The sequence below is a fragment of the Mauremys reevesii genome, linkage group 5 (genome assembly GCF_016161935.1).
Source record: "Mauremys reevesii isolate NIE-2019 linkage group 5, ASM1616193v1, whole genome shotgun sequence".
NCBI lineage: Eukaryota > Metazoa > Chordata > Testudines > Geoemydidae > Mauremys > Mauremys reevesii.
Window position 1 is genome coordinate 37,374,311 of NC_052627.1, and position 19,841 is coordinate 37,394,151.

The window sequence follows — 19,841 nt, forward strand, 5'->3', positions numbered from 1 at the left end:
CAGGATAGGGATGTGAGTCCCATCTATAGCCCCACCGCAGTTTGGGAATCCCATCGCGCGAAGCCATCTATGATGACCTGGACATTTCCGACAGTCACTACCTTTGAGAGCAGTTGCTCAACGATTGCGTGGGCTACTTGAATGACAGCAATCCCCACGGTAGATTTGCCCACGCCAAAGTGGTTCGCTACTGACCGGTAGCTGTCTGGCGTGGCAAGTTTCCAGAGGGCTATGGCCACTCGCTTCTGCACAGTCAGGGCTGCTCGCATCCTTGTGTCCTGGCGCCTCAGGGCAGGGGACAGCAAGTCACACAGTTCAAGGAAAGTGTCCTTACGCATCCTGAAGTTTCGCAGCCACTCTGTGTCATCCCAGACCTGCAGCACTATGCGGTCCCACCAGTCTGTGCTTGTTTCCGGGCCCAGAATCGCCGTTCCACACCATGAACTTGACCCATTGCCACCATGATCTCCACTGCCCGGCGTACCCTGCTTTGTGAGAGGTCTGCGCCACTCTCCTCACCGTGCTGCGGAGCCTCCTCGCCCGGTTTCTCAGCATCTGACTGTGGAAGAGGTGGACGATAACGTGCGAGGAGTTGACAACGGCCATAAGTGCAGCGATGATCGCAGCGGGCTCCATGCTCGCAGTGCTGTGGCGTCCGCGCCGTAACCGACCAGAGAAGGGCGCGAACAGATTTCCCGCCGGCGCTTTCAAGGAAGAGAGGGAGGGCGGGATTGACGGTTCAATGACGACACATTTTTCCCCAGCATGCATTGGGAAATCCCTAATTCCAATGGGCAGCGGGGAGTGCGGGAACTGTGGGATAGCTTCCCACAGTGCACCGCTTCCAAAGTCGAAGCTGGCCCCGTGAATGTGGACTCAGAAGTTCGAATTTGTGTATTTAGTATGGATACACAAATTCGACTTATTAAGGTCGAATCCACAAATTCGACTTAAGTAGATTCGAAATAGTCCTGTAGTGTAGACAAGCCCTTAGGCAGTCTCTCATCAGTTTGTTCCAACACAATGTTTTTCTTTGATGTTCTTTCCCAGAAAGCAAACTCACTGAGCATACTAGTGTCTGTTGCTGTAATCCATGCAACAGCTTCCTCTGGAATCCCATACTGTAGTAGGCCATTCTGAGAGTTGTAGTTGTCAAAGTCTTGATGACAAGAAGCCCTGCCATGACAATTGTTTTTGATGCAGTGCTAGCCTTATGTATGTTTGAGGATGTGTAAGAATAGTTTAGAGAAGCATCAGTTTCTTCATTCCTCCTTTCTTCCCTCCATAAGGCTGTCTTGCAGTACTTAAGGAAGCTTACCTGAATGTCATGATCCATGAGTGCACCACACTTCCTGGGGTTCACAATACAAGGGAAATATACTCAGTTTGTACTATGCCCTTTGGTCTCTTATCAGCTTCCAAACCCTTCTTCAAATTAATGGTAATCTTGAGAGCCAAGCTATGGGAAGAAGGAAATTAAATCTATCACTGCCTAGATGACTTGCTGATGAAAGCTCCATAATTCTTGGAGATAGCCATTCATACTTCACAGGCAGTCCAGCTGCTTGGATATCCTGGTTGCATTATCAACACAAAAAAAGAAATCACTCATCATTCCCCAAAGCTTCAAGAGAGAACAGTGACTTGACAAGAAGAAAAATTCCTAAATATGCAGATCAAGATCTTCTTGTGGTCTCCATGAGCCAGAGCTACAGCTGCTAGGTATAACAAAATTTAACAGGCCACTTCCATGTGCAATTGTTCTTTCTTTCTTTCTTTCTCACAGAGGATAATCTATCCTGAACTCTGGTGATATCCTTATTCTATCCATCACTCTCCCAGATGGTGGACTGCATGGAAAAGCATGCTCTGTAAGAGGGTGAAACCTCCTCTCATATCTTCCTCAACAACTCAGACTGCTTGGACACTCTTTGCTAGTGAACACTATGAGCAGTTCATTTACAATGTTCTGCTGTCACCTTTACAGCATTGTGCAGCACCTTATCTACAATAACATATAATTTCCCAGACCCTTAGACCAAGGATAGGAGAGGGAGAAGAGCTCTCCCTCCAAGATCTCTCTTGGCTCTGGCTATCAAAGTCAAGTAGGGAGGCTTCCTCTCCCCCTTCTGCTTCTTCCCTGTGTCCTTTTCTACTTTCTGGGATAATGAGTCAATTAGTCTTATTGCACTCTCCAGCATGTCCCCAGTCTGTCAATTCGACATAGCTATCATTGGTAGGTTTACTCCCAGACAACTAATTGGAGTTGCTGGACTAGAGTGCTGGTTCACCGGCTGCTGCCCAGCACTCTGTCACCCTCTGCAATAAACTGCTAGCCAGATCCCCAGTCAAATCAGGGAGCCATGGATGCTAAACTAACCAGTGGAATGGTTCAAATGGAAATATTCTACCTGCAAACCAAATGGTTTAAGCAAACTCAAGAACAATCTGACGTGTACAAAGACCAGAGAAAATGCCATCAGATCACAGAATAATCATGAAGGAGTATCAAATTGTTTAGAGATTTGTTAATATTACAATGTGTGACCTAAGAAACCCTCAACTGGCAAACGTGTTACAAGAATATCTTGATTCAGGTATGTACATTCTGGTTCACCAAAGAATGTTGTGTGAAGTCTTAAAATCCAGCATTACCATGGTCATTGTTATTATGGTGATATAGAAATACTATGTAAGGAGTTATGTACGTATACCGATATATGTTCTTAGAGTCTGTATTACAGCAAAGGTAGAGAAACAGGTTTCCTGTAAAACAAAGAAAGTTTATTCACCTGTCTCCCTGTTGATATGTAAATTAATCATGGTAATCTAACCCAGTGCATGCATATTTACATACAAAGTCAGCAGAGAGATGTGAAGTCAACAGAAAGGCACTAACAGGTATAAAAACACAGTGGGCGAAGAGAACCTTATCCTGAGATACACTTCAAAGATTTACTGGACTATATTTGGGTAATAAACACCTTGTCATCTTGCACTTAGGAAGTAAACAGGCAGTTCATTTACACTGATGAAAATGGAATCACAATCAGCCATGTCTGGAAACTCTGCAAAAGACTTTGGGTCAGATAAGATTTCTTTAGACAAGTTAGCCTGTTTAGTCTTTAGAAAGTGTGTTGTGAATTTGTTTTAGATGTTACCTTTTGTTTCCATTATCCTTATTCACTGTCTTTTTATCTTTGGTAATAAACATATTGATGTTTTGACTATAAATATATCTATGTGTTGTGGTATTAAGCATGATGCTGATCCTGAGTTGAATCATGGAAACTGGTGCGTACACTGTTCTCTTGGGGAAAGTAGACCTGATATTTCTGTGAGTTTTCAGTAGATAAAGGGCCAGACACTACAGGGGAATGTTTCAAAGAGACGCAGGACTGGGGTGCACCTATTGTTAACCTGCAAGGTAAAGTAAGGGCTGGCACATTCCAGAGGTGGGTGCTTGAATGGTTAACAGGATGGTGGTGTCAGGCAGCTGACATCCAGTTAACCACAACCAAGTTTCTCTCACACTGGAGGTGGTGGGTGGGGGAGGGATGGGGGGATAAGATGACTCATAGTCCTGGTACCATGAGAACAGTCACACAACTCCTAAGTCTTTGTGGACCTAGCCATAAGTACCTAAATGGGGAGTGACCTAGCGTATAAATGCCATAACAAGATTCAATGGCTGGAAAATATGCTGTACCCCAACCAGAAGTTATAGGCTTGATGCAGGAATTATTGAATGAAAAATCTATGTCCTGCATTACGCAAGAAATCAGACCAAATGATCATAACATTTCTTCTGGCCTAAAATACATCAACCTCCCTGCAGTGATTCCCATATTTACAAAGGCTAAATCTTTCAATCTGGTACATGAAAGCTGAATCATCAAAGATTCAGTAATTCCAAGCATATTTTCTTTTTCAGAGAATAGCAGTGAATTTGGAGGACCTGTATAGTCTGGTGTCAAAGATAACACACTGTTTCTCTTTATTTACCTGATACAGACACCCTCAAGTTTCTAGTATCGGGTTTTCACAAAGGACTGAGCCACAGTTATCCAGGACCAGGTATCTGTCACAGGATCCTTTCTCACTGACCATATGAAAGAGAACTTTCTGTTGCATCCTCACATGTCCCCCTTTTCTTAAAACTGTCTCTTTCAGGCTATGTCTACACTTGGAGGTAGGGTGTGAATCCCAGCTCCAGTAGAGACACTCATGCTAGCACTCACTGAAGTAGCAGACTAAAAATAGCAGTTTAGCCTCAATAGCAGAGGCAGTGGCAAATGGCAGCATGGGCTAGCTGCCAGGGCCGGCTCCAGGCACCAGTGAACGAAGCAGGTGCTTGGGGCGGCCAATGGGAAGGGGCAGCATGTCCGGGTCTTCGGTGGCAATTCAGCGGCGGGTGACCTAGGGTGACCAGATGTCCTGATTTTATAGGGACAGTCCCAATTTTTGGGTCTTTTTCTTATATAGGCTTCTATTACCCCCCATCCCGATTTTTCTCACTTGCTGTCTGGTCACCCTAGGCGGGTCCCTCAGTCCCTCTCGGACTTTTTTTTTTCCATTTTCCACTTGGGGTGGCAAAAAAGCCTGAGCCGGCCATGCTAGCTGCCCCAGGTATATACCCACAGGGTCTGAGTGGGCTCATACTCAGGGCAGCTAGCCCATGTTGCCATTCACTGCTGCCTGTGTTACTGTGACTACACTAGTATTTTTAGTGTTCTAGCTCAATGAGAGCTAGCGTGAGTATGTCTGAGCCAGATGGGAATTGTACCCTTAGCTCTACATGTAGATGTAGCCTCAGTTTCATCCACCAAATAAGCATCCCATTGAAAAAATTATGTAAATGTCACCCTAGAAGCAATGGCTAAACCACCACCCATATCTCTAATTTAGTGTTTCATCTACTAAGGGATCTAGTTTTAAATATTTTTCGGACACATTGCTTTCAGATATTGCCTGGATTTTGTAACTAAGAATAAAATATAATTCTAATTGAGCTAATTCATTTCCTTACCTTCCTTCTGCACAAAATCTAGACATTCCCTTGAATGTTAGTTCTATAGCTTATGAGTTTTACAAGCCTTGGGAAAACCTATCAGGCATACTCAAACATAGTGAAAGACTCATGCCCTCTTAATAATCTTCAGACAAATAAGAGAAGCCTGAAGTCATCTAATACTTACATCTCCAGCTGGAGTAAGTAAATTATATTTCTTCCATCAAAACTCCACCTGATGGTATAACAGCTCATTCTGTAAAATCTATTGTGATGTCCTGGTTAAAAAGAAATAGAGCTTGATCTGAAAATATAGGCTAAGCAGCCACTTATTTTCAGAACATGTACTTACCCATCGCTATAAGACTGACGCCTTGTCACTTGTGGGTGAAACCTTTGGTCACAAGCTCCCCAGTTCTGCCCTTAATCTGAGATTTCAACAAATGAATAAATACAAACTTTTCAGGAGAGGGTATTTTTGTCCTTAGCAAATTAATTACTAGCTTACTAGTGCATAATTTTTCACAGAAAAGTGGCCAAGATAGTTAGTTAGTTTACCTGATCCAAAGCTCTTTAATATCAATGAAAGTCAGGCCCTTAGTGAAGTAAGTCTGCGTAAGTAATTATGATCATGATTATGTTCTTCCATCTGAAGTCAGCAGGGGGTTCCTGAAAGTCCCCTAAAATTCTCCAACAGAGTGAAGATGGTTTGGATGAATTTCCCTGCTTCTGATAGAGCTCACTCTTTCTCTCGACAGCGCTAAATCATCTCTGACAGAGATGACTTACTTCTATGGCTCCTAAACTTGCTTCTGAAGAGCAACTTTTTTGCCATTGGAATGCACTCAATTGCCAGACATTTTCAAAATATTTCCTGGGGGAAAGATGTGCTTATTTCCATACAAGATCTTCATTTACAGCTGCTTAAGTTACTAAAGTTGAATTCCGTGCTATGCTATCAATACACAAAGTTTGTTATTCAGGAACAAAGTATAAATATTTCTAGCAAGTGCACATGTTTGCTAAGTAGTTCTTCCTTACTTGGCTATTGGAAAAGCTTTATGTTTAAATGGAAAAATAAGTTAAAAATTCCCCATTCTTTCTCCTACCTCTATTAGCACACACATCTGGTATGCAGGGTTAGTCACAAGCTAATATGGAACATTTTTGTTTAAGCCCTCTGATTAAAGATTAAAAGATTAGCAGTGCATCGCTGCAAAGGGGGAATACCTCTTAGATTTTCTTGGGAGACTCACCATACATGGTATTTTTCTTAAAGCCCAAGCTGTTGGAGTCAATAGGCTGCACGAGAATATCAGCTTTTATTTAAAAAAAAAAGTTACAGAGAAAAGCTTGAGAATATGAAACAAGTGTACCCTAAAGACACAAACCAGAAGGCCAACAAAAAGAACCTCAATTTTATTATTATTTTAAATATTTTTAAGTCACTGTCATGATTTGGGGAAGTTGACTCATGATTTTTGAATATTTGGCAGTATTAATACTGAAATCAGTCTCACTTTTAATTCCAGATTCTGCCATACCTACTCAAAGGTGGATTAGGGTTTTTTGGGGGCCACAGCCAGAGCAAGTGAGGGCCCTTCCCCATCCCTCCTGCCTGCAGTCCCCCCATTACCTCTCCACAGCACTCCTGCCAAGGAAATGGGATCAGGGGCTTGACATGCTCCGCCCGCCTGGCATTCCTGATAGGGAGTAGAGTTGCGGCGCAAGGGGGCCCCCAATTGGCCAAAATCCCTGGGCACAGGCTGTGTTGGCCCAGTGGCTAATCCATCACTGCCCCTACTCATGATGAATAGTACATTATGAGTACTCCTATTGTAATGTATGGAGCTACTTGTTAAGTAGGATATTCTAAGTATGAGCAAAGGTATCTTTGCCTTTAATCAGAGAAGCTGTTGGTCAGCAGACTGTGCATTACTGTTCTATGAGAGTTGTTACAAATATTTCACATTGGGTTCTACCCATGCCAGAAGAGAACTGTTTAACATTCTTTAGATATCTTATGTCATATTTATAGGAGTCCCACAGATGAATTTTGCACCACTAACAAGTTGCTAAAGGAAAAATCACAAAAATTTAAAAGTCTTAAACATCTACACCCTCATAGTGTTTTGGTAACCACACCTCATAGAGCGAGTTTTTGTACTGAAAAAAATTCACCAGATTTTTGAATCAGGAAGGCTTCCTCATGTTCTCTCAGTTCTTCAAAATACCATTTCCACTACTCATGGCTAGAGTCATACATGTAACACTGGTGCTGCCAGTCTGTTGATTTTTTAAGACCCTATATTTTTAATCCTTTCAGTGCTTTTTTATAAACCATACTTGCTATTCTGTTATCGGCCTGCCCTAGAAACTACATTAACTGCTGCTGAATCTTCTAATTTTCTTTCAGACATTACTAAGTTGGTTGCATTGTAAACCACTGATGTTTTTGAGAGTCAGGATATTTAGATGCAGAGAAGACAAGCCAGTTTGTATTCAGATTAATGGCAGAAATTTCAGCCTCTATCTCCAAGGAGTTACTAAAGCGCAGAATATTCTTTTTAGTATAACTAGGTTAAGCGCTGTTCAGGCTTTTTTATATCCTCCAGTGAACCGTGGCTTTTCACGTTTCCCAGGCTTGTTCTTTTACTCTAGCATAATGCATGATATTGTCTAATGGAACAGGCAAGGGGAGTAAGAACAAACAGCTTCTGAAAATACATGATTCAGTGAAAATTTCCCCACAAATGCTTTTGGTCAATTTAACCGTTTCAAGTTATTTTATTCAGAATGTCTTTAACACAGACAACAGTACAAGCAAAAGCACTAGTCGGTGGCAGTCCCACTGAAATACTTTATTCTACTCTCACAGTGACTGTGACTGTCATTTACTATGTGTGTAGAACAACCAGGACAATGGAGCCCCAAATAGTTGAATCCTCCAGAGGTAGTCCCCAATATAAGTGATAAATAACAACTGTCTCCCCTCACCTGCAGCCTAGTCTAATATAAAACCAACATTAACACTTTGACAATATGTGACAATTTGTTCTCACCCTTTATAAAATATGGGAAAGGAGCAGGGGGAGAGAGGAAAACTCAGTTATGAGTAATTTTATCCACATATTTGGAGATATCTAAACTTTCCACAGCATCCTCTCAGACCTGCGAAAGCAACTTGTACATCAGCATAGGTTCCACTAGACTCAGTAGACAAATCATGGTGTGTTTAATTAGTCACAGGATTTTTAGGCTTAAGCTCCCTGTGCCTGGCTTTGAAAATGTGCCCTTCACCTCTCTGTTCAAAACCAAAACCCTGCCAGCTTTTAAGAGAGAGCCAATCTAACCCACCTAGCAATATTTACAGTACCTATGGGTAGCTTTTATTTCAGGATAATGTACTTGCAGCATGTTTCCAGTTACAACAGAAATAATGATGGAAACATATGGGAAACCCTATTCCCTACCCTAATAACAAATACAGTGGAATTACACTTTATAATACCACAGACATATTTGTTTATGATGCACATTACTCTGGGGATGTACTGCTGGGAAGACACATGCAAAGCTTCTTATATTAAAGAATTCATATGCTGCAGCTGATATTTTTATTTTTAAAGAAAATATGTATTTATGAACTATGTATAGTACAGCCTTGCTAATTCACATTTATGACTGGAGAGTCATTGAGAGTTACCTACATTAATAAAATAATTAATTTTAAAATATAATAGAGCACAAAATATATGCTCATTTATTTGGATACCCTTAGTTTAATTTTAATCATTTATGGTATTTCATAATATGCTCACAAATGTTTTGCAGCATAGACTGTAAAAAAAAAATGAATGCACTCACTGCAGCCCTTAGATATGATATATAGTTTGAGAAGTAGACGGAGGTAGTCCTTTTCTGAGCCAAGTATAAAGCGTATAAAATAGCAAAGTATGGATTAGGGAGGTTCTGTTGTACATATCGTTTTTTTATCATGAGGTCTTCTGACTTTACAAATGGGGTACGGTCATGGGGTATTCAAACCCCACACTGAGTCAGAAGAGGGTTAAAGGACAGTACCAGGCCCACCTAGCCCTACCTCTCCAGCCCTACAGAGCATGCTCCAACTGGAGACAGGGTTGAAAAGGGAGCAACCCAGTTCAGAAGGTAACTCAGAGGTCCCTCTTGGAGGCCAAATGCTATTGATCCTCTTAGGGCAGTTGGAGTCTGGTGGAATGGGTTGGCTTGGGCTCTGCTACTACTACCCCCCACTACTGCGGTGTGTATGTGTGTGCTAACCACTAGGAAACCCTGCCACCCAAGAATCTATTACAGGCAGGGCCAGCTCTACCATTTTTGCTGCCCCAAGCAAAAAAAAAAAAAGCGCCACTCTGACTGCCGCCCAAACTGCCAAAGTAAAAAAAAAAAAAAAAAAGCCGCCTGGACTGTGCCACCCCAAGAATGGACGGAATGCCACCTCTTAGCATGTGCTGCCCCAGGCACATGCTTCCTCCGCTGGTGCCTGGAGCCGGCCCTGATTACAGGTACATGTTGTTACAGAAAAAAAGAAACAAACATAACTCAGCATATTATAGATAGCAATTAGAGATGGGCCTGATACAGACTGCTAAGATCCAACCACTTAGAATGTAGGGCAATTTTGGATCTGGACCCTTAAATCTGAATTTAACAACTATTTCTTCAACTAGCATGAATCAGAACTATGAAACTGAACAGATCAAATAGTGGGAAGGCTTAGATTCAGATCATATTCCAGATCTGAACTGCATGGCCTAGACCTATCTTTAAGAGCCATATGATCTACAGCAGGGGGTTTCAAACTTTTTTATAATATTCACTGCATCTTAGCACAGAGAGAGTGCTCTGTAGACCATTTCCGTCACAGTCACGTTTGAACATGCCACTTCCCCTTCTACTTGCAACCATGTAGACCTCCTTCTCTTTCTATTTCCAATCACATAATTTATCTGGGCTGGCTACTGCTATTTCTTGGAAACTGGAAACATAACATTAAGAAACTATTACATGTATTTTCAGTTATTGTTAGTTTGAAATAAAAAAGAACATTATTCCTTTTGAAAATAATTTATCTCCTGTCTTCTTTTGCTCTTCATTTAATTTCCTGCCCAAATTTGATCTACTGGTCTTCCCCAATCGTTTCCTTCCCTTCTTCCCTGAATATCCTGCAGCTGAAGGAAGAGGAGGTGCTGTTGCCTGCCTTATAACTTTTATCCCAGTAGTTAGAGCAGTCACCTGGGATGCAGGAGACTCAGGTTCAATTCTCCTCTCTCTGCCAGAGGGGAGAAAGGATCTGAACACAACATCTTCCACCTCTCAGGAGAGGGCTTTAACCACCAAACTATAGGATGTTCTGATGTGGGGTTCTCTCAATTTCTCCTATTGAAGCCGTTACTCTGAGAATAAATAATGAAAGAGTGATGGCAGCAGGGGATTGGACCCGCAGCTTCCCATGTGGGTGCCCAAACTACTGTCTCTCTTTGGCCTAATGGCTATTTAAATATTTATCCACAGTGAAACAGTTATGTGACTGTCATAGGTCTCACCCCCACTTAGAGCTGTTGGGTTCCAATGTGGGGACCTGCTCTGGTTTCCCTCTAAACTAAAATCCTAGTTTAGATCTAGTAAAAACTGCCACCACTCAATCAGGTATGTGGATTGAGACACAGTCCTTCCCCAAAATCCTAGGGGATTCCAAGAGCCCCAAATCCATGGAGTTCTTACACCCAGGAGAAATAAACCATTCCCCCCTGCTTCCTCCCCCCTCCCTTTTCCTAGGAGAGACACCAGGATTTAACTACAGAGGGATACCTCCCCCTCCCCTTTCCCTGAGAATCCACCCAAAGAAAGATCAACCAAGTCCTTAATAGAAAAGAATTTATTAAAGAATAAAAAAAGAAAAGTCACTGTCTCTGTAACCAAATTGGAACAATACGGGGTCTAAACTTATCAATCTCTGGAGAGAATTCCCCCTCCCCCTTTCTTTCTCAGTGAAAGCAAAGTAACAGCAAACAGGAATAAAGAATTTCCTTTAGCAAACACACAATTGCAAATATAGAAAGCAACTCAAAAGACTAATCCGCCTTTCTAATTAATACTCACTATTAAATAGTAGAAACTACTCCAGGAGAACTTGGAGACATGACTGACCTCTCTTAGATCCAAAGAGAGCTCTGAGCAAACAAAGAACACAGACAAAGGCTTCCCTCCACAGAGATTTGAAATTATCCTGTTCCTTGATTGGTTCTCTGGTCAGGTGTTTTTCAGGTTACTGAGCTTGTTAACCCTTTCCAGGGAAAAGAGACCGTAACCCTGATCTGTTTATTTATGACAGTGACAAAAAGGGAAATCAAGCATGAAAATGATCTGGTAGCCTAGTGGTTAGGGCACTGTGACACTTACTGGGTCCTAGAGCCCAGGCTCCAACCCAAGTTCTGTGAGCCCAAGTTGGCTGGCACAGGCTAGCCATGGGTGTCTAGTTCCTATGTAGACATACCATAAGTTACTTAGGAGCCTAAGCTCCATTTTCAAAATCATTTTCTCTCTTCCCCATACCACTCCCAATGGGCCAGTCCAGGATTTCTTTCATTGCACCGTGACCCCCTTCTGACAACAAAAATTACTCCACGGCCCTGGAAAAGGGGGCTGAATCCTGAGCCCCACCACCCCAGGCAGTGGGGCCAAAGCCCGACTCCCACTAAGTGGGAGGGGGAAAAGCTTGAGGACTTTGGCCCTGGGCAGGGGTTGTAACCTAAACCCCTCCACCCTGGGCTGAAGCGGAAGCCTGAGTTGAACCACTCTGGGCTGAATCCCTCTGGCTTCAGCATCCACCCTGGGTAGTGGAGCTTGGACTTCAGCTTCAGCCCTAGGCCCCAGCAAGTCTAATGCCAGCCCTAGAGACCCCATTAAAACGGGGCTGTGAACAACTTTGGGATCCCGACCCACAGTTTGAGAACTGCTTGGCTGGTCTACAGAGCAGGCATTTTGTTTTAGCAGCCTTACAAGGATTCAGAAGTGGAGAATGTGGTATGGTAAGTGGAGGGATAGCTCAGTGGTTTGAGCATTAGCCTGCTAAACCCAGGGTTGTGAGTTCAATCCTTAAGGAGGCCACTTAGGGATCTGGGGCAAAAAATTGGTCCTGCTAGTGAAGGCAGGGGGCTGGACTCGATGACCTTTCAAGGTCCCTTCCAGTTCTAGGAGATTGGTATATCTCCAATTATTACCTTTAACTGGAGAACAACAGTCAGGTTCAGGGGCAGCTCTAGAAATTACGCCGCCCCAAGCAGGGCGGTGCGCTCGCTGCCCTTCCCTGGTCCCGCTTGTCCTGGAGCTCCGGTGGACCTCCCGCAGGCATGACTGCGGAAGGTCCGCCGGAGCCAAATGCCGCCCTGCCGGGACAATGCCGCCCCACGTGCCTGCTTGGCGCGCTGGGGTCTGGAGCCGGCCCTGGTCAGGTTTCAGGAGGGACTTAGTTTGGCATGGCACGAGGGCCTCAGCAATGCAAGCTGCACCCAAGCTGCTTGCATATAAAACTTCAGTGCCTCAGCATGTAACACAACTCATCTAGCACACTTACAAAGATCTGTTCCCTACAATGCTTCAAACCAGAAAGCTAAAACTATGTTAACAAATATGGAAGGAGACAGGAAAGCTCCTGTTCTAATTTCTTAAGAGTGCCTTTTGTTCGCAACTTTTGAATTGTTTAGTGCTCCTCAGGACAGAAAGGCTATGGCTCCACTGATTGTCCAAGAAGAATGATTTCTGTGAACTATTCTGACACACTTTAATGTGAGAATTACTCTACATAGAATGCAATATATTGAGGCTAACACAAACTTTTGCACTGCATTACAGTTAGTTAGTTGTGTGCCAGTCCAAACTGCAAGTGCTGGACGATCCTTTTCATGTTATGCCAGACTACTAAGTGATAAATGCTGGAGCATTAAACCAGAGAATTTTCATGTGTATAACATGCTGCAGCATATTTTACTTTAATGAAAAAACTTTTCTACAGTAGTAGTTCCAGAATGTTTCAGTTAATGATATGGATATTTGTTTTGTTTTTGAACAAGCTATATACAACTTATCCTTTGATTTTCTTCGAAATTTTGAAAGTGAAACTCGAACAATCAAAAAGTGAGTAGAAATTCTTTGTTTTTTTCCTTCAAGCATATATTGAAAGACATTCCTAACCTTTATAAGACATTGTTTGATTGAAACTAAGCATTAAAATACATGTTTAAAATTTAATGCCATGAGAAATTTGAATCTTTCTCCATGGAAAATGGCATATTTTCATGAAAAAATAAACCCTTACTTTATGGAATAAAATATCTTCACATATTTCCCTTGAAGAGGGAGCCAGAGCAGCAGTAACAATAATGAGCAGTCCTTTTTATTTAAGTTTTGTGGAACTATGGAGATGTCTTACAAAGTTGATATTCAACCGCAAAACAAAAATACCATCTAAACCATTTTAATAGGTGAGAAGTCTCTCATGCATTGACGTCCAGGGCAGACTAATCCAATATAGGGTTACAAACCCTGACATCCCAGTAAAAATGCTGGTAGGGCCAGTAAATTTTTTGTGTACTGCTTGTGCAGGGCTGGCCCACAACATTTTGGCGCCTGAGGCAGGGAGCTCAAATGACACCTCCATGCCCCCTTGCTTGGGCCAAAACTTTGAAAGGTCTCTATTCTGCCTTCTTCCTGTTCTACTCCTCTCATGGTACTGCTCTGCTACCTACCCCTATAAAGGAGAACTTACAACTTAAAACGCATTGTTCAAAAACTTTAAATAACACTTAACTTTCAAACGCCTGAACAGCAAATGTAACTTTTCTTGTCTGCATAGTAAACACTGGCATTTTTATCTGTTTGAATAATCAAAGTGGTGCTTTCCGTGCCTTCTTGGTTGCAAAGATTTGAACTGCTTCCTGCTGAAGGTCCAGAGTCTGGGCCAGCTCATGCTCTATTGGCTCTAGAGGCCAACCGGCTCATGCTCATGCTCATGCTCATGCTCTAGAGGCCGACCAACCTCTCCAGTGTCATTGTGGAGCGTAGATGTGTTTTTATTAACTTCAGCTTGGAGAAGCTGTGTTCTCCACTGGCAACTGTAAGTGTTAGAAGTATGCGTAGAGCAACAAAAGCATTTGGAACGAGGGTGGTCATCTTATTTGTACACATATATTCCAGAACAGTCTTTGGAGCTGATCCTGCTGAAATGTATCTTGAAAGGGCTTTCAGTCATCACCTAAATCACTTGCATCAATATCGCGCATGTCATCATGTGCCAACACTGTCTCTAGTGCCCTGAATTGCTGGTGTAGGTCTTCTTCAGGTATAGTGAGGAGTTTTGGAATATCATACAACATCCCAAATATACTGCTGTGTTCCTTGAGCTGCATGAAATGTTCTTCAACTGACTGTATTGCACAATCTAGCACCTGGTTAAAGAATTCAACTTTGAATTGTTGTTTGAGGTCTCTTATGGGACTATCCCGTGCCTCGTAATCAAAATGTCTTCTTCGGTGACTCTTGTATTCTTGAATGGGTGGGAAAATAGCTTCAGTGTGAAGTTCCTCTGCCAACTTCTGTGTACTCTTCAGAACATTTTGAAATCCCTCACCTGACCAGTAACACTGTAGGTATGACTTTGCTTTGTCCAGTTGTTCCATTGCTCCAGATATATCAAGGTCAACACCTTGGAGTCTCTTGCTTACAACATTTATTTCAAACAGTATGTCATGCCACAACACTAAGCCACACAGAAATTTGAAGTTATGTATGTTTCTGGTGATTCCATTTCCCTCTGCCACTGTTCTCTCACAAACCATTCCTGTCATAGCATTATCCTCCAAAATGGCAACTATGGCATCATCTATCTTCCCAATTCGGTGTTTGATAGGCTTTATCATCTGCACTCGACTTTTCCATCATGTGGGACTCAGTGGTTTCAGTGTCAGAGAGGATGTTCCCAGGTGTTGCTTCAAAATTTGCCATCTATGAGTTGATGCAGAGAAAAATACATAGATGCTTTGAATTACATTTAAAAAAATCAGCAGACTCACTAGAAGCTGATGTTGCATCACTGACCACCAAGTTCAATGAACGAGAACTGCATGGGACAAAAAAAGCTGAGGGTTTAACTCTCGGATCCATGTCTGCACTCCCCTGTTCTTTCCTCTCATGTTGGCACTATTTATCGTAGCCCTGACTTCTCATGTCAGCTATCGCAATTCCCATATCTTCCAGCTTTTTAAGAAGCACATTTGTCATACCAGCTCCTTTAGTATCATCAATGTCAATACATTCTAGAAAATTCTCTCTGACAGTCACCATTGCAGGGACATTTTCACTATGTTCTGATGTTGTTACAAAACGCACCATTAAAGTCATTTGTTCCATATGGCTGATGTCAGGTGTGCAGTCCAGAATAACAGAATAATATCTTGCTGACTTCAGATCTACCACGATCTTCTGTTTGACTTTTGTTTCCAGTAACTGTATGATCTCATTTTGAATTGTTTTCCCAAGGTAGTGGTGTGTGTACATTTCTTGGGTGGTGACTCTTCTTAGATGCTCCTGGAGTACAGCATCAAACTCAGCCATCAGCTCCACAATTTTAAGGAAGTTTCCATTTTTTGGCACATACAGCTGATCTGAAGTGCCACACAGTGCTAGGTTTTGGGTAGCAAGCATTCTCAGAACGGCAATGAGCCTTTTCAGAACATTTTGCCAGTAAAGAGACTCTGATGCAATCTTCTCTTGATGCTGATGATCTATGATGGCCTTTAACCTTAGTCTCATCTCAAGGTCTTTCCACCTATGGAATGCTCTCTGGTGATTTGCTGCCTTCTCATGGCATGCCAGATTTCTAGCCAGATTTTTCCAGTCCTTTGTCCCTCTAGAACCCAATGTGGCTGGAACATTAGACTGGAGGAGTTTGCAACAAAAACAGTATGCAGCATTCTGGGTTTTTAGTACATAAGCCATGACCTCTCCACTTTGTCACCAGTGGGGATTTCACACCAGTAATGTGTTGGATGGAAACTTCTATTTTCATTGTCTTTGGGGAACATGAAGTTTTCACTTGCTGTGGCCAATGCAGTACAAGGAAGTCCCTCAGGCTACTGCTCAAGTGAGTCCACAGTCCTGGATCATCTAGATTGAAGGAACTAAACTCAGCAGCAGCTGTTTCTTGTGCCTCCATCACACTCTTCTCTGATCTACACTTTTCTTCAGGATTGTGCATGGTTACATCCATTTGAGATGGAGATATAGATGCTGCAGTAGCTGCCAGGTCACCTGCATTCTGACTAACTGGAAGATCAGGCATCTCCTCACCACTCCAATCCTCAATGGGGCTGGAAGGCTCACTGTGAACATTTGTGTCTATGTATCTCAGGACAGCTCCTTCCTGCTTAGATAGAAAAGCTTCCTTTGCTTTGTTTCTTTTTCTCAATGCTGCCCCAGAGAGGTGTTTTCTTCTTTCACTCATGACTGCTGTTCTGTGCCAGCTATAGTGGCTCTCAGCACTCAATTGAAGGGGACAAATAAGCAGGCTGGTAGCAGGGCTGAGTGAGGGAAGATATCAGTGTCTTAAGGTCCTAACTATCGCCTACTACTTCAGTTGACTGCCTGTTCTCCTCAAGTGGGTTCAAGGAAGCAGCAGGAAACAGGAAGCTCCCTGAGAAGCTGGTGTTAATCAGTCCAGGCTCCTGGGGATGCTAGACAGGTACATAAGAGGCTCCTCCTTCTCTCTCTCCCTGCAGCTCCTGCTGCTTTCTGTTATTCCCTCTCACCTTTTCTCCTGCCTGCCTGTTATGTCTCTTGTGCCCTCCTTCTTCCAGCAGAGAACTCCACCATCTCTGTGCATCTAGAGCAGAAAGAATACATACGCACCAGCAGCAGACACAATTTTCTACACTCTTGGTCCTAGTTGCACCCCACCACAATCTGGCACCTGAGGCACTTGCCTCAGTTTGCCTCATGGTAAGGCCAGCCCTGTGCTTGTGGACCAATGATAAGAAAGATAAATATTGATTGTTAAGGATACCGTTTCAAAAGCCAATTGCTGCTAATGAACAATACAATGATAATGTAATATCTGGCTTTCTGCATTTGAATTAATGGTGTTTCAGCTACAGAGTCTGGTGCCCAGACTGTCTCTTCTAGAAATAGCTAAGTCATTCTCAATAAAAACATGTATTTGGACTGCAAGGAATAAATTCTATTCCTTTCACTGTGTTTTTATAGTCAATGTGTTTCTTGTCTGCACAACATGGATTTCAGTTCAATACAAGGCTCTGGCTTACTATCTCAGAATCACGTGTACACATCATTTCCTAGGACTACTGCTAGATTATTCAAAAGGGCACTACCGTAGACTCGGAACTAGTACTATAATTGCATCAGTAGAAGGCACATGTAGATAACGATGCTATTAAATATATGAATAAGACATAAAGAACACAAAATAAAAGTGAAGGTTAAACTAAAACTGATATTGGCATCGTGCTACTGAACCAAGAGCAGAGTGGCAATAAAGAAGCAGGAGGATTTAATCTGCAGAGGTACACAGTGGAAAACCTTGTTGCTGCCAGCATGGGTGAGAGCCGTAAATAAATGGAAGCTATCAGGGCTAGGCTAATGCATAATGTATATACTGAAAGTAAAAATAAACAAAAAAAGTAAGACACTTTTGATTATAGGGTTATGACTAGATCTGTGCAAACTCTGCAGATTCAGCAATAAATGAGTTTGCAAACTGAACCCTTGCAGCTTGATTCATAAGGACTGGAGGCAAATAAACCCCACTCTCAAAAAATCATCTGGATGTTTGTGTTTGACAAACCTCCAAGCAGCTTCATACCCTTTTATATCATCCCTTAAAACTCCAGGGTAAGGAAGAGAGTGTTCCATGGTATGTTGACTGTGAGTAGAGTGACCAGATGTCCTGATTTTATAGGAACAGCCATGATATTTGGGGCTTTTTCTTATATAGGCACCTATAACGCCCCACCCCGTCCCAATTTTTCACACTTGCTGTCTGGTTCCTCTAGCTTTGAGGAATAGTTCAACAGTTTCTCAGTAATGTGAACAAACTACCACTGGGTGAGCATGGGCTGAGATTCATGAGTTCAGCAAACCTCCAACCCCAAATTCTAACAGCATGGGTTTTATTTGGGTAATCAAGAGGGCAGGAGCCATTCAGCATCAGGGTAGCCTCCCCTATGGCTGGGGGCTTGTCTTCTTTTCGCTCTCCCTGTGAATGCTTACTCGCTCCTGTGACAGCAGGGCTGCAGAGGGCTCTTTGTGCAGTCACAGGGCAAGTAACACCCAATCCCTGCAGATGCCGGGGGCGGGTGGGGGCGCTATGGTCCTGAAAGGGCAGAGACTTTCAGAAAGGCCTCTACTCCCCTCTGCGCCCCCAGCCCCAGACTGCAGCCTACCCTGCACCTTGCTTCTGCAGGGAGCAATTGTCACTGGCCCTGCAGCAGCACAGGGAGCCCTCTGCCCCATTCACTCCTTCCCATGACAATGATGCTGCAGAGGGCTCCCTGCACTGAATGGAAAATCTGTATTATGAAAGGAGACTCAAAGAGCTTGGCTTGTTTAGCCTAACCAAAAGAAGGCTGAGGGGAGATATGATTGCTCTCTATAAATATATCAGAGGGATAAATATCAGGGAGGGAGAGGAATTATTTAAGCTTAGTACCAATGTGTACACAAGAACAAATGGATATAAACTGAACACTAGGAAGTTTAGACTTGAAATTAGATGAAGGTTTCTAACTATTTGAGGAGTGAAGTTCTGGAACAGCCTTCCAAGGGGAGTAGTGGGGGCAAAAGACATATCTGGCTTTGAGACTAAGCTTGATACGTTTATGGAGGGGATGGTATGATGGCAATTAATTGATCTTTGATTATTAGCAGGTAAATATGCCCAATGGTCTGTGATGGGATGTTAGATGGGATGGGATCTGAGTTACTACAGAGAATTCTTTCTTGGGTGCTGGCTGGTGAGTCTTGCCCACATGCTCAGGGTTTAACTGATCGCCATATTTGGGGTCGGGAAGGAATTTTCCTCCTGGGCAGATTGGCAGAGGCCCTGGCGGTTTTTGCCTTCCTCTGCAGCATGGGGCATAGGTCACTTGCTGGAGGATTCTTTGCACCTTGAGATCTTCAAACCATGATTTGAGGACTTCAATAACTCAGACATAGGTTAGGGGTTTGTTACAGAAGTGGATGGGTGAGATTCTGTGGCCTGCATTGTGCAGGGGGTCAGACTAGATGATCATAATGGTTCCTTCTGACCTTAAAGTCTATGAGTCTATGAGGAGCCATTCAGCAGCAGGGTGGCCGGGGGCTCATAGTCATGCTCCCCATAGTTGTGGCTGGAGGTCTCAATTCTATTAGCTGAATGGCCACATTATCCAAATCCCTTCCGTGTTCCCCAGCATGAGATACATGCCCTCTGCAGCACATATCTCATGCTGAGAGAGAAGGAAGAGATTCAGATAACATGGAGATTTGGCTAAAAGCATTTCAGATATATGGGAGTATACTGTATTTGGGTCCATTAAAGGGCTTGGAAAACAAACACCCCCCCCATCTCCTAAAATAACCAGATCCTCAGAGTATATTTGCATAGTGCCATTTAATTCAATGGAGCTGTGCCAGCTAAGAACCTGGCCCTGTAAGTTGTTTCCCCCTGGAGCCTCTGACAGGTAAGCTCTCCAGGTGATTAACATCACACACACTCATTATTACTATTTCTTGCCTT

The 19,841-nt window shown here is 43.0% G+C and overlaps 1 protein-coding gene across 6 annotated transcripts in view; it reads right to left on the reverse strand.

Moving 5' to 3' along the window:
* LOC120406425 (bifunctional heparan sulfate N-deacetylase/N-sulfotransferase 4) overlaps positions 1-19,841 on the reverse strand; it is a 302,448-nt gene that overhangs the window by 122,518 nt on the left and 160,089 nt on the right. Inside the window, exon 1 of one of the 6 annotated variants that reach the window (XM_039541296.1) lies at positions 11,156-11,176. The exons of the other annotated variants lie outside the window; for them this stretch is intronic. The gene's annotated coding sequence lies outside the window, so the exon portion shown is untranslated. Of the gene's footprint in view, positions 1-11,155; positions 11,177-19,841 lie in introns of those variants that run through there. 6 annotated transcript variants of the gene reach the window in all.